Source organism: Aegilops tauschii, chromosome 2 (assembly GCF_002575655.3).
Source record: "Aegilops tauschii subsp. strangulata cultivar AL8/78 chromosome 2, Aet v6.0, whole genome shotgun sequence".
Taxonomy (NCBI): domain Eukaryota; kingdom Viridiplantae; phylum Streptophyta; class Magnoliopsida; order Poales; family Poaceae; genus Aegilops; species Aegilops tauschii.
The window spans coordinates 400,816,334-400,830,278 of NC_053036.3; the positions used below are offsets into that span (position 1 = coordinate 400,816,334).

At 46.2% G+C, this 13,945-nt stretch overlaps 1 pseudogene; it reads right to left on the minus strand.

Annotated features, from left to right (window-relative positions):
* Positions 1–7,773: 7,773 nt before the first annotated feature.
* LOC141042034 (probable aquaporin PIP-type 7a) lies at positions 7,774–11,126 on the minus strand (annotated as a pseudogene).
* Between the last annotated feature and the right edge of the window lie 2,819 nt (positions 11,127–13,945).

Consider the following 13,945-nt stretch of genomic DNA (forward strand, 5'->3'; position numbering starts at 1 on the left):
ACTGTGTGCCTAGATGAAGGAGGAACTATCTGCATAGATGAAGCAGGCACTGTCCACACAGACCTCAGCCCTGTTGCACCTTCTATTGGCAGGAATGTTGTCATCAATGAAGAAGAACAGCAGCTTGTGCTTCAACCAGGCAAGTTGACCTTTGCAATGCTCTCTTTTACTAGTGCATTTTCCAAATGGAATGATCATGTATGCTTTTGTCGATTTCTATTCTAATTTATGAGTTCAATTTCATTTTCAGATGCAATGACTACCAAGACTAGACTTAGAAAGGGCAAAGGGCTAGAGAGAATCACCAAGTCGCTTGGTAGCAAGGTGCCTATCCAAATTGCCGAAGGGATGAAGCATCCAGAGAAGCCTCTGCAGGCAGCAAAGCTTGCTTCTGAGTGTGGACTCGTTGCAAGAAGCCATCTTCCGGTCCTTCCTCACTTCAAGCTATACAAAAAAAAATGCTAGTCTATTGGAGAACTACATTGGGAAAGTTGCTCTAAGCTACTTGTTTCATAGTTAATGTGCTATCTATTTTCTGTTACACCTATGCATGATCACTAATTTTGTTCCTACCTTGTTTGCTGTCTTGGTAGGCAAATTTTGAGATGAACACGGACTCGGAGACCATCAAGACCGCGTGCAAAGATATTCTGCAGAAAAATTCAAAGAACAGACACCATCAGATCAAGAAGAAGTATTTTGATACCGTAGCCACAAACAAAGTCAGCATCAAGTCTCCGGTGCCAGATCTGACACACGGTGAATGGCAAGCTCTAGTGGAGATGTGGTCTACCCCAAAACACAAGGTTTGTCTCTGCTTTGTTTGATGCTTTATGTTCTGCACATGATATGCTAGTGCTAGATCATGCTGACAGTATGCTTTTTTGTAGGAAACCTGTGTGTCGAACAAGATGAATCGAGAAAAAGTCGTGTACAATCAGAGAACTGGTTCTAGGCACTACACAACACACATTTTTGCCACTGTGAGAACTTTTCTCTAGAGACCTTACCGTTTGATCCTCGTTGAATAACATTTCTGATTCTTGCTGAATAACATTTTGATTTTTGTTGAAAAACATTTCAGAAGAAGAGCATAAGGGTGAGGAGCTGTCTGCGATTGACTTGTTTAAGGCCACCCACAACAGCAAGAAGCACGGGTTTTCGGAGCCAGTCAAGACTGCTATAGTAAGTCACTCCATGCTTTGTCCAGCCAATTCAAACTTTTGTCTAGAAACCTCAACCCTGTTTGATTCACAGCTAGCTTTGATGTTTGATGCTTTGATGCTGTTTGATTCGGAGCCAGTCAAGAACACACGCTATGTTCCATGCTTTGATGCTGTTTGATAGTTCAACAAAGATATCAGAACTTGCTGTAGCTATTTTTTGCATTTTTTATGCTATGATGAATTTTGATCTGAATGTTAGTTTGATGATCGGCTCACTTGGGAAGCCATCTTATATAGAACCACCATTCTAGGCTTAATGAAGCGATCATATTGTCCAATTGCATGTCTCCAGGTCACATAAGTTACTAGTCAAATAATGATGTCAAGTTACTAGTCATCATCTTCTTCTGTTTGAGTTTGAGTAAAATATCTATGTATAGATTTTGTGTGCTGGTTTGGTTACTTCAAATAATCCCTTTGTGTGTTGGTTTGGTTCCTCTTGCTTGGTTTGGTTTGCAAAATGTGAAATAGATCTCCCACTAATGTCTATCATTTTCCTCCATATGCTAGCTTGAGATGTAAAAAAATGAAGGACGCGCCGGTACCAGAAGGTGAAGAGCCAAAGTCTGCTATTGAAATTGTTGAAGAAGTGCTCAAGACCGAAGTCAAGCAAAGCACATTCCTCAAGAATGTTGGGGTCCAGTCATCTAGGAACAACTCCGGCAAAGCAACTGTTGAAGTGGCTACTCATGTTCATGATCTTGAGCAGAAGCTGGAGAGGTCGGAGCTTCAAGCTGAAGTGATGCAAGAAGAATTGGCGGCAATCAAGATGAAGGCGAAAGAAGCTGGAGCTGCACGCGGCAAGGAACTTTGGCTGCTGCGCAAGAAGTCTCAAGAGCAGGATGAGAAGTTAGCCCACCTGATGGCTCTCTTTGGAGCTAAGGTAGTTTGATGACTGTGAAGTTTGTCTTTGAACATGTGAACTTTTGTCGTAGTAGGTCGTGAACTTATGCAGTTTGTTGCATTTTGCACTTGGCAAATGAAACTGGGAGCACTTGTGAACCTGGGATCTTGTGAACCTGGGAGCATTTTGCATTTTGCACCTGTGAGCACTTGTTTGAACCTGTGATGGCATTTTGAACCTATGAGCACTTGTTTGAACCTGTGATGGCATTTTGGAAGCTATGCCTTTTCTTTGAGAACTTGTTATGAACCTGTGAGCACTTGTTATGAACCTGTGAAGTTATGCATTTTCTGAATTATTTTCTAAATATTATTTGGATTAAACTTAGTTGCACTGCAAAAAGGCCGAGGCCCAAACAAGAATTAGACTAAAAAGGCTTGGGCCTAAAAAAAGAGTTGAGTATAAGAAAAAAGTTTGTAAAAGGCTGCATCCCAGAAAATAAAAAGGCCAAGGCCCAAATTAGAACTAGACTAAAAAGGCTGTGGCCCAAAACAATAGTGGACTTTAAAAAAAATTCAGCAGAAAAAGGCTCCATTCCCAGAAAATAAAAGGCCAAATTATTGGGCCAGGCCCATGCAGATAAGCAAAAATAAAGAAAATAAAATAAATGGGCTAAATTATTGGGCTTGGCCCATCTAGACGGCCGAAATGGACCGGGCTGATTCTATTTTACGACCTTTTCATTTGGTCGTAATTCTACCACGTCAGCTTGCCACGGTGGATCTGACGTGGTGTGGGCGGATTGCTAGTGACCAAAATAATTGGTTGTTAAATCTACGACCTTTTTTGGTCATAAATGTCTACGACCATTCCAGAAGAAAGGTCGTTAATTTCAGTTTACGACGACCAGCTTTTGACCTTCTGTCTTTGGTCACAAAAAGGTCACAAATGGAAAACAATGACCATTCAGTAACCAATAGTGGTGGTCACAAGTTGACATATTTCTTGTAGTGCGTGGTGGCATGCAGGTCTTCGTGAAGACCTTACCACCACGCCATCTCAGCAGCCTGCCAGCCTACATGGCGCCACATGCATCGTTGGCCTGTACGCGTGTCGGAGGAGGGCGTGGCGGCGACGGACGGGACGGGCCTCGTTGCCATCTCCAATAAAGCAACAGGACACCTAAGGGGGAGTATTTAATGCGTCTTGTCCCGTAATGACAGGCGATAAGCTTGTGTACTGTAGACCTTTCCACCTCCTGTGTGCCACTGTGGCAACCCCTTTTGTCTACAAAAGGAGGCCCGAGGCGTCCAGGAGAGGGATTCTAATCTTTTTGACTAGACACACATCGTAGCTAGCTCAAGAACTCAAGAACACACAAATACATACACCAAAGAAGGACTAGGGTTTTACGCATCCTCGCGGCCCGAACCTCGGTAAACGATCTTTGTGCTGGCTCCTAGACCTGCTCTTTGCACAACCCCGTGCCCGCCAACCGTAGAAGGGATCCTAGTGATCCCATAGATGTCGTTCTCACCGACATCTATGGCGCGCCAGGTAGGGGGCGCAGTTGTGAAAATCCGGTCTAGCAGCTAGTTTAGCAGTTCTTCGTCGCCATGGCTCCCAAGAAGAAGACGATCATGGCAATCGGTTCGTCGGGAGCCGAACGGCCCGTTCTAGTGCGGGCGAGCGGTGGGGCGGTCGCGGACGGAAGCTGAGGCACAGCCCGCAAACACCCGCATCGCCCTAGCAGTCAAAGCCGGGCGAGCGGCGTCGTTCGTGCGCGAGACGATGAGCCGCACGCCGCCGGATCAAAAGACAGAGAAGGGCCCCCACAGGCGGCGCGGGGCCCTCCAGGGGAGGCGTCGTGCCGCCTGCGGGCAACTTCCAAGACGCTTACGTCGGCGCCCACGACGCGCTCTTCCCAGGTTGTGCGCGATGAGCAGCGTCACCACGCCGGTGACCCTGGGCGCCGCCGTGGGAAGAGTCCTGCGCCTCATTCACGGGGCATAGAAGGCCAGCAGACACGCCAAGACGCTGGCGAAAATGGCGCACAGCCGCCAGGCCGTGATAGAGCTCCTTCTAACGTGGTTAGAAGTCGGAGCGCGTCACAGTCCACGCAGCTTTCACCGCCACCCATGCTAGCAGAAGCTTTGGCACGCGCGCAATTGCTCCTGGACTTTCCTCCTGCTGCGGAAAAACTCGACGAATGGAGAGCCACCATCCGGAGACTTGTCGGCGTCGCCAACATAGATGAGCCACGACCAGCGTGGCCCTCAGGCCCGCGCTCCGTCGAGCCACCGCATGCCAGCGGTGGAAGGACCGGGGGTGCTACGGCCATGGTGCACTCTCCTCCTCCACTCCAGCCACCGCGGGTGTCGATCCGTCGTGATGACGCTTGTGATAACATTTCCATAGCGTCGTCCGACCCACGGACCCACCGCGATCAGCGCCAAGTTCTTCGGGAGCGAGCCCATGAAGACGCTCGAACCACCATCGAGCGCCAGCGCGATGGACGCCACCAGTCAGATAGGCAGGCAGGGCCCACTATGGATCACCCAACACTGGGAGGCTCCGGTGGCCTACCATACGAGGTGGGTTTCCCAGCCTTTTCCCATGAGCTGCGGCAGTTCCAGTGGCCGTCCCACCGCACGTTCAAGCCCAACGTCGGCGAGAAGTACAACGGCAAGACCCACCCGTCTGAGTTCCTCAGCATCTACACCATCGTGATGCAAGCCGCTGGGGCTCGCGACGACAAGGTGCTTGCCAATTACTTCCCGCTGGCACTAAAACCCAATGTCATGTTGGGGTTGATGCACTTGCCGGCGGATTCCATTTCTTCTTGGTCGGATCTGTGTCATGAATTCGTTGCTGCCTTCACTGGAGGCCACCAAGCTCATGGCCAGGCAAGAGATTTGCATATCATTCCCCAGAAGGAAGGTGTAAACCTGCGCAAGTACATACAGAGGTTCAGCCGGGTGCAATACAACATCCCGGATATTCATCCCGCCGCCGTGATCAGTGCATTCCATCAGAATGTGCGCAACCACAAGATGCGTGAAGAGCTGGCGATGAACAAGGTCAAAGATGTGGCCGAACTTTATGTTCTGGCTGATAGATGCGCTCGAGCTGAAGAGGGAAGGAAGTACCCCGGCGAGGACGCCGGTGCAGGAACCGACTCTATAGACGAAGACACTGCCGCCCCGATAAAGAAGGGCCGGCGTCGCAACAGGAAGCGCAAGTGCAAGGCCGTGCTTGCCGTCGAGGGATCCGACAACACCGGCACTGCCAAGAAGGCCAAGGCAGATGACCCCGGCAAGGAGATTGCCGGGTGCGCCGCTTGCCGGGCCTTGGTGGCTGCCGACAAGCCAGGAGGCTCCGACAAGCAGTATTGCAAGATCCACTGCACCAAGGGCCACGACTTCCACAACTGCCGACAAGTTGAGCTGCTTGCTGAAAAGCAAAAGGCCGAGTATGAGAGGCGGGACAAGGAGAAGGGCTAGGATGGTGCCGAAGGATCCGGCAAGAAGCGTGGCGGCCAAGGAGGCCGCCGCGGCAATGATAACCAGCAAGAGAGGCCCGCTCGGGGCCGTGACAAGAAGCAGGAAGATGATGATCATGACGAGGACGACGAGTCCGGTGAGCATGAGTTCCAGAAAGCTACGGAGGCCATGTGCGTCGATGGTGGTGCCTCGCTGCATACCTCTCACCGCCAGCTCAAGCAGTGGGCACGTGAGATCACAGCAGTGGAACCATCATTCGACACTCAGAAGCCACTGAAGTGGTCCAGCATGCCTATCATCTTTGACACCGAGGACGACCCTGATCGCACAACTGCGGTCGGGTGTTTGCCGTTGTTGGTTTCACCAACGATACACAACCTCAAGGTGACAAAGATGCTAGTTGATGACGGGGCCGGCCTGAACTTGATCTCGCCCGTTGTGATCAAAAGGCTGCAGATTCCTGATGGAGACCTCGAGGAGACGGGCACGTTTCAAGGGGTCAACCCGGGAAGGAGTCAGCTGAAGGGTAAGCTCACGCTGCCTGTGACATTTGGAGGCAAGTTGAACTACATGACGGAGAGGATTGTCTTCGACGTAGCCGAGACCCCCTTGCCCTACAACGGGATCCTCGGCCGCCCGGCACTAGCTAAGTTCATGGCGCGTCGCATTACGCGTACAACACGCTGAAGATGCCTGGGCCGATGACCATCATCACCGTCCCCTCCGACAAGAAGGACGCGCTGATCTGCGCCGAGCAACTCTACCGGTAAGCAGTTGCAGCAACTGCCGCCAAGGCACTTGCTCCTGCCGCTGAAGCTCCGGGAGGGAAGAAGACCGGCAAGACCTCTCGCACCCACTCCGGCAAGCGCACCTCTTCGGAGTGTCGTGCTCCCGTCGAGGACGTGCCAGAGAGCTCCACCGGCAAGAGCAAGAAATCCAGAGCTGCTCCACGAGAGACCAAGAAGGTGTCCATCAAGGAGGATGGCACGGGAGGGGCTTTGACTATAAGCTCCACCCTCGACGGCAAATAGGAAGGTGCGCTCGTCACTTTCCTGCGGGCGAATGTCGAGTGTTTTCATGGCAAGCATCCGACATCCCCGGCGTTCCCAGGGAGGTGATTGAGCACCATCTTGTTGTCTGTCCTCATGCCCGACCCGTCAAGTAGAAGGTCAGGAAGCAAGCTTTGGAAAGACAGGAGTTCATCACAGAGGAGATCAAGAAGTTGGAAGCGGTAGGCTTGGTAAGAGGAGTACTCCATCCGACGTGGTTGGCCAATCCGGTGGTGGTGCGCAAGGCAAATGGGAAGTGGAGGCTGTGTATTGACTACACATATATCAATAAGGCTTGTCCCAAGGACCCTTTCCTGTTGCCGCGCATCGACCAGATTGTTGACTCCATGGCCGGGTGTGATCTGTTGTCATTCCTTGACGCCTACTCAGGATACCACCAGATCTTCATGACAAGGGAATACGAAGAGAAGACAGCATTCATCACCCCATCTGGTACGTATAGCTTTTTACGGATGCCTTTCGGGTTGAAGAGTGATGGCTCAACGTTTGCAAGGGAAGTCCAAATTGGTTTTGAGCCCTAGTAACATAGAAATATGGAAGCTTATACGGATGACATAGTGGTCAAAACCAAGGACAGGGCAACACTTGTACAAGATTTGGAGGAGACGTTTGCAAATCTGCGCAAGATCAACCTCAAATTGAACCTTGAGATGTGTGTCTTTGGCGTTCCGTCCAGCAAATTTCTCGGGTTCTTTGTGTCACAGCGTGGGATCGAGGTGAACCCACACTACAAGAAATATTTCAACTTGTGACCCTCACTATTGGCCGCTGAAAGGTCATAAGTTTTTCATATGCGACCTTTTTGTGACCAAAAACAGAAGGTCAAAAGCTGGCGGTCGTAAACTGAAATTAGTGACCTTCTTTGTGATATGTAAAAGGTCGTTGGTTCCACGACCAAAGTTTTGGTCACTAGCAACCTCCTTAGGCCACGTAGGCATCCAGCGTGGCAAGCTGATGTGGCATAAGAATCAGCCCGGTCCGATTCGGCGTTTTACATGGGCCGAGCCCAACAATTCAGCCTTTTTAATGTATATTTTTTCTATGAATTTTCTCTAGCTGCATGGGCCTGGCCCAACAATTTGGCCTTTTTATTTTCTAGGCATGGCCTTTTGCGGTCCATTTCATTTTTATTTTCGAGGGTTTTTTGCGGTCCAGTTTTTAGATGGGTCCCAATTGTCAAATTTTTCCTGGCAGTGGATCCACGTCGCTTTTTAAGCAGTATATATCAAACAGAAAGAAGAAAAAAATATGAAAATCTTCAAATAACAACCAAAATAGGTTTATTACAATATATTCTGTACAGAACAGAACATGTGAAACTCCATACACTCGTTCACATCACAACAACCAGTTTAACCTACAAATATTGCATGCCCAGGAACTTAAAACTTCACATACATAACCATACAATATTCCACACAATCACAAATATTGCGATTGAAAAATAAAATGCTCTGCCAAGTTAAAGCTAGCTACTCTTGGATACCACGGAACATGCTCTTCAACATAGGAAGAAGTCATCAACGGTGTTCTATCAACAACACAAGCTCCATTCACCTACAAGAACAGAATGGAATATCAAGTACTTGGATCATTCAAGCAGATTACAACCAACATATATATGTAGAAGTACATCAGGAAATATGATGGAGCAATCGGACAACAAATACATTAAGTAAACAGCCCAACCGATGAGTGATGACGACAAGCAAAGAGTATAAACCCAGGTTCGGACATAAATAGTGTCAACTCAAGCAGAACATAATAAGGCAGTAAACTTAAGCAGAACATAATTAAGCGCGATGAAAGGGACCATCCAATTAAATTCCATTCTTATCTTCTTCAGTAAGGACAGGCAAAACATCCCAGCATATCTCAAGTCGATGAATTATTCTAGCAATAACCAAATTAGAAACATCCCTCGTTGTTCCATTTAACCATACTACAAAACTGTAGAAGAATCACTCTTGGTGAATCAAATCATAACAAATCGAGCAATAGATACAAGAGGCACATCAGGCCTAGCCATTTTTGTTTCAGTAATTTAGAAAGAGGGGCGATGGGGCACAGAACCTTGAGGCCCTGTTATGGGGTTGTGTTTGATGAAGGTTGCCCTTTGGGGCGGCAGCTGCAGCTCCGCCAGATGCAGCAGCAGCACCTCCAACCGGCACGACGGCGGCGACAGCAAAAATGGTCACCTGTATGACATTTCAGATCATCATTACAGAATTTTATTTATTTATTCAAGACACAAGCAGCAAAGATAGTGTCTACCTTCGCATATAGAACCGAGCATAGATTTACAGCACATCAATGATTCAAGTAGTTCAAGACTTAATTACTTTTTCAACATCAGGGTAAGAGATATGGAACAGAAATGGACAAATGGTGCCTATTGAGTGAGAGCAAGCAATATAAAGGGGCTAAACTATGTGAAACTGTTATCAGTATTGTTTCAAAGTTTGTTGTGGCATATTTTTCATGATCAATATGACTTCTTATAAATAATAACCAATAGTACTGCCGCCAGATGAGCTGCTTATACATAACGATAAGTCAACTAACAACTACGTAAAGATGATGATAGGCCATCGGATGTCTCGGTATTTCCCAAAATAATTGAGCTCAGGTTCAACATGGGATCAGCATATATATATATACCAAGACTTGGTGCGAGAGTATGGCATACAAGTGAAACGACATCACAGTGTTTTTGGCAACAGCAATGTGCCGTCTGATCCCACTAAGAAGACTTGTTGTCATCCTGATGATGAAAAAGGAATAACATATTCCTCAGGGCACGTGAGCAATCATTAGAGAGCATCAAATTTCAAAATCAACACTGACTCGTATAATACTACTTGTTCATGTACTTGTACTAGTGCAGGCTGACTCATTGTCCTACTACTGCCTATTTCGGTTTCTTTCAAGTTGGGAAATAACTGAAACTACTCATCATTCATGAACATACATCTGTAATCTTAATCTATGAAACATTGAAATTACTGCAGAAAGAACTACTGTAATGAACCATTCATGAAATAGTGGGGGTAGTAGCTGTAGGTAATGTAGCACTTGTCGAGGTAGACCTGGCCGGAGGGGGCGCCACCGCACTCGACCGCGACGCGCTGCACGGGCTGGGTGACGCAGTTGCTGCAGTAAATGTCGCACTGCGCCAGCGCGTAGACCTGCTGGAAGCTGGTTGCGAAGCCCAGGAAGAGGTCGGCAGCTGCAATCATAATACATAAGCACAACACATCAGAAGCCATTCTGTCCTTGCCGATACCATGTGTCAAATATGCATCTTACTTAGTTTTCCTGCTCAAGTGAACAAAGAAATCTAAAACCATGTAGCACTAAATTAAATCGCAATACAACTCTAAGAAGGCAAAATCTGCCACTACCAGGTTGGATTGTTGGGATTCAAATTGCACATGTTTTAGAGAGATAGTACTAGCAAGCATAGTTCTTTCTGAACCCTTTTTTCACATATGGATGTGTTAGCGCTACAACTAACATTAAAGGTGAATATATATCCATGTTATAGCAGTAAATAAATATACATAGAGCACAACGATGAAGTCAAGCTCAGGGCTTCACCTTACTTAGTAATTTTGTTTCTAGACCACAAAATGTACACCAGATAATGTACAACAGCTCAAAGTGGCAGTAGCTCAAAAACAAGCAAAAAAACTATTGATAAGAAAAGGCAAAAAGCTAAAGCACATGTTTGGCTAGAAGAAATAAAAGCTAAATCATAAAACAAGGGGATATAATGGTTTCCCTTGCTCAGTTTGTTAAGCCTACATATAGCATTAGTTCAATTATTGCTGCTACTGTCTCATCGGTTCACCAGATTAAGCTTCTCAATTACACATCAGTTAATTAGGTGTTCTAGAGTAGTTATGCGCCTGCATCAACTTAAAGTTACCACATGCCTGCAGTTACTACTACTGCAAAAAACAAGTGCCATGCTTTCAAGTTCAGACAAAGGAAAAGGCGGGTGTTAGGATTTAGTTTCGGTTTTAGTTCACTCACGTGGTCTGACCAGGCGTGCTCCCTGTTGTAGATGATGGCCGCGCCGAGGCTCCTCGCCAGGTTGATGCCGGTGATGGGGATGGTGGCTAGGTGGACCAGGAACACGACGAACCCGATTGGCAGCAGGGCAAGGATCTGTCGACGTTCCACACACCATTAAGCACACACAGTAAGGAGATTCAATAGGGGGAAGAATGGCGGTGATGGTACTCACGGGAACGTGGGAGTCCCTGGCGTCGGTGGCGGAGAAGACGGTGTAGACAAGGAAGAAGGTGCCGATGATCTCGCCAGGAACAGCCCGAAGGTCACCGCCGGATTGATGTGCCCGCCTGCATCCATCCATCCCTTAGCAGTTGGAGCCGCGGCCACAGACCATCACGTCGACGGCATCGTCGTGCTGCACGGCCTGGCGGTGGGCGTAGGCCACGGACAGACAGAGGCCCATGGGAGCAACTGAGCAGGAGCTGCCAAAAGCTCTGTCGATGTGTGTGTCTGGATCGGGATGCGGAGCGAGGTGGGAGGGAGGGAATTCCTGCCAGATCTAGCCACGACATGAGCAGCTCGAGTCGATCTAGGAGGAAAGGGGAGGGGCTGCTGGCGATGAGGTTGGAGGTCGCCGGTGCGACTGGAGAAGAGGACGACGGCGGATTGGGTCTGGCGTTAGGGAGAGAGGCGGATAGGGAGATGACCGACCGTGGCCACCGTCGTCGCCGTGGATGCAGCCACCTGCGAGGGCGGCTGACAGGTGACGTGGTGGGCGCCACTGCGGGACGGGGAGGAGGTGGCGGCGGCGAGGAGCCGAGGAAGGAGGAGTGCGGGTGCGGGTTAGGGTTTGGGAGGGATGGGATCAGGGGTGGGTGGGAGACGAGAGGGGGTGTGGGAGGGATGGATCGGGGTGGGTGTGTCTGTGGGGTTTCCCCTTTTCATTTTCTTTTTTGTTCTCCATAGATAAATGGATGGATGGATGTGGGATGATGGATGGATGGATGGGCACCATGTCATCAATCCGTGTCAAACCAACTCCACCAATGGGAATAGAGTATATGTGATTTGTGTGTTTTCTTTTGTTTTTCTTCTACTTTTAGACATGAAAAATAAAAAAAATGGTCTCACATTGTGCACAAGTTTGTATCTTGAATGACAAACAATGTTGACTAAGGAATTTTTCATTTTCTTTGCACGAAAAATCATTTTCCATTTTTTGAGTGCCTGAAATGCGGTTTTTTGTGAAGAACCTACCAAATAATTGTTGCAAAATTGGACCAAATCAATTTTCTAAAATACTAGACCATATTTAATTCACAATTAACCAAATGGTAGGGTGTCAAAAGCTTTTATCCACCTCTCGTGAAAAAGACAAATTTCTGCCGATTCAGCTCGAAGCAGGTCAAATTTAAACTGCAGCTGCCGCATAGTTTGCTATTTATTTTTCCCAAAAATCATTTTTAGATACAAAAGTATCTATTTAATAAGAGAAACACCAAAAGGTTTCCAAGATTCAACCACTAGCTATGAACGGTCATGCCCGTCGTTTTGACCGCATTTTGAAACAAGCATAAAAAAATAAAAATAAAATCAAAAAATTGGAAATCCTTCACATTGTGTCATTATATGTGACCAAGTTTCCAGGAAAAATAATAAACTTGTAATACGGTAATTATTTCAAAAAAGTGTTCTCAGAAATGAGCTATCATGCGTGAAGATTCATGGCTTTCAAGCCAAATGATCAAACTTATGGACACATTCATGGCATAGTTTGTTCAAATGATCTCATATTGTGCACAAGGGTGCATCTTGGAATTCCAAACAATGTTTCCTAAGGGAGTTTTCATTTTCTTTGCACGGAAAGTTCATTTTCCATTTTTTGAGTGCCCGAAATGAGTTTTTTTGTGAAGGACCTACCATATATTTGTTGCAAAATTGGACCTAATCAATTTTATAAAATACTAGGCCATATTTCATGCACAATTGCCAAATGGTTGGGTGTCAAAAGCGTTGACCCACCTCTTGTGAAAAAGACAAGTTTCCGCCAATTCAGTAGGAAGCGGGTCAAATTTGAACTGCAGCTGCCTCATAGTTTGCTCTTTATTTTTTCCAAAAATCATTTCTAGGTACATAAGTATCTATTTAATCAGAGAAACACCAAAAAAATTCAAAGATTCAACCACTAGCTACGAACGGCCTTGCCCGCCGTTTTGACCGCATTTTGAAACGGGTATAAAAAATTCAAAAAAATAAAAAAATTGGAAAACCTTCGCATTGTGTCAATATGTGACCAAGTTTCCAGGAAAAATAATAAACTTGTAATACGACAATTATTTCAAAAAAGTGTTCTCAGAAATGAGTTATCATGCGTGAAGATTCGTGGCTTTCAAGCCAAATGATCAATCTTATGGCCACATTCATGGCATAGTTTGTTCAAATGATCTCCTATTGTGCACAAGGGTGCATCTTGGAATTCCAAACAATGTTCCCTAAGGGAGTATTCATTTTCTTTGCACGGAAAATTCATTTTCCATTTTCCGAGTGCCCGAAATGAGTTTTTTTGTGAAGGACCTACCATATTCTTGCAAAAATGGACCAAATCAATTTTCTAAAATACTAGGACATATTTAATGCACAATTGACAAAATGGTTGGGTGTCAAAAACTTTGATCCATCTATGATGAAAAAGACAAATTTCCGCCGATTCAGCAGGAAGCGGGTCAAATTTAAACTAAAGCTGCCTCATAGTTTGCTCTTTATTTTTTCCAAAAATCATTTCTATGTACATAAGTATCTATTTAATCAGAGAAACATCAAAAGTTTTCCAAGATTCAACCACTAGCTAGGAACGGTCAAGCCCACCGTTTTGACCGCATTTTGAAACGGGCATAAACAGTTCAAAAAAATTAAAAAATTGAAAAACCTTCGCATTGTATGATCATATGTGACCAAGTTTCCAGGAAAAATAATAAACTTGTAATACGGCAATTATTTTAAAAAAAGTTTCTCAGAAATGAGGTATCATGCGTGAAGATTCATGGCTTTCAAGCCAAATGATCAATCTTATGGCCACATTCATGGCATAGTTTGTTCAAATGATCTCATATTGTGCACAAGGGTGCATCTTGGAATTCCAAACAATGTTGCCTAAGGGAGTTTTCATTTTCTTTGCATGGAAAATTCATTTTCCATTTTCTGAGTGGCCGAAATGAGTTTTTTTTGTGAAGGACCTACCATATGTTTGTTGCAAAATTGGACCAAATCAATTTTCTAAAATAC